The sequence below is a fragment of the Oryzias melastigma genome, linkage group LG13 (assembly GCF_002922805.2).
Source record: "Oryzias melastigma strain HK-1 linkage group LG13, ASM292280v2, whole genome shotgun sequence".
Classification (NCBI taxonomy): domain Eukaryota; kingdom Metazoa; phylum Chordata; class Actinopteri; order Beloniformes; family Adrianichthyidae; genus Oryzias; species Oryzias melastigma.
The window spans coordinates 17653057-17654203 of NC_050524.1; the positions used below are offsets into that span (position 1 = coordinate 17653057).

General features: G+C 35.8%; 1 protein-coding gene across 3 annotated transcripts in view; it reads left to right on the forward strand.

Annotated features, from left to right (window-relative positions):
• The window catches only part of grik4 (glutamate receptor, ionotropic, kainate 4), a 401676-nt gene that overhangs the window by 393944 nt on the left and 6585 nt on the right, over positions 1-1147 (forward strand). The gene's annotated exons all lie outside the window — the stretch shown is intronic.

The window sequence follows — 1147 nt, forward strand, 5'->3', positions numbered from 1 at the left end:
AAAACTTTTTTTTCCAACTGTTTTATCTTCTCTGAATTCGCTGTAATGTTCTCGGTGCAGCCCACACAGAACAGTTCTGCTGATGTCTAATGACCTGCAACATTAGGAGCATTAGAGTATTGTGTTAACGTCTTTTACCTAGCTGTGTGCTTCAAATAATGATGTGTTGCTATTACTGTTGAACCAGGTTTTTGTTGTACAATATTTGATGCTATTTAAGATATAAGAAATTCTTCTCCCCCACATCCAACTTTCTCCTTCTCTCCTCTTTTTATCCGCCCAGTGCTACAAGAATAGTATACAAATATGATTAATATGAATAAAGTGGTAACGCTCCCTTTTAAAGTATGGTCCTTACTCTGTAACTTTTCCTTTTACTGTACAGGACTTACTGAGTATGTATATGATACCTATGGTACCAATAAGATACTTGCATTGCACAAGTTTAGCCTCAAATACAAGAGGGGTTTGAAAAAATACGGACATCATGTGTCTGAAGATAACCTGTGGTAACAGGAAAATCTGTTTAAAAAAATGATAACTGCACAATAAATACAGAAATTATATATATATATATATATCTAATATATATATAATTTCTGTGTGTGTGTGTTTATATACACATGTACACACATATATATCCATCCATCCATCCATCTTCCTCCGCTTCTTTCTGGACCGGGTCGCGGGGGCAGCAATCTAAGCAAAGATGCCCAGACTTCCCTCTCCCCGGCCACTTCCTCCAGCTCTTCTGGGGGGACCCCAAGGCGTTCCCAGACAAGCCGAGAAACATAGTCTCTCCAGCGTGTCCTGGATCTTCCCCGGGGCATGCCCAGAACACTTCACCAGGGAGGCGTATATATATATTGTTATTATTATTATTATAAATTATGTATATATACATACATATACATATATTCGTATACATTTTATATATATATTATATATAAAATGAGAAATAAAAGCACTTGGCGGAACCAACCGTCCTCTGGGTTTACACATGGGTGCACATAATATGTGTGTGTGTGTGTTTATATACATATGTACATATATACATACATACACATATGTTTTTATACATTTTACACACACATATATATATATTTACAGAATTCCTTAGATATATATATAAGGAATCTCTGAATTG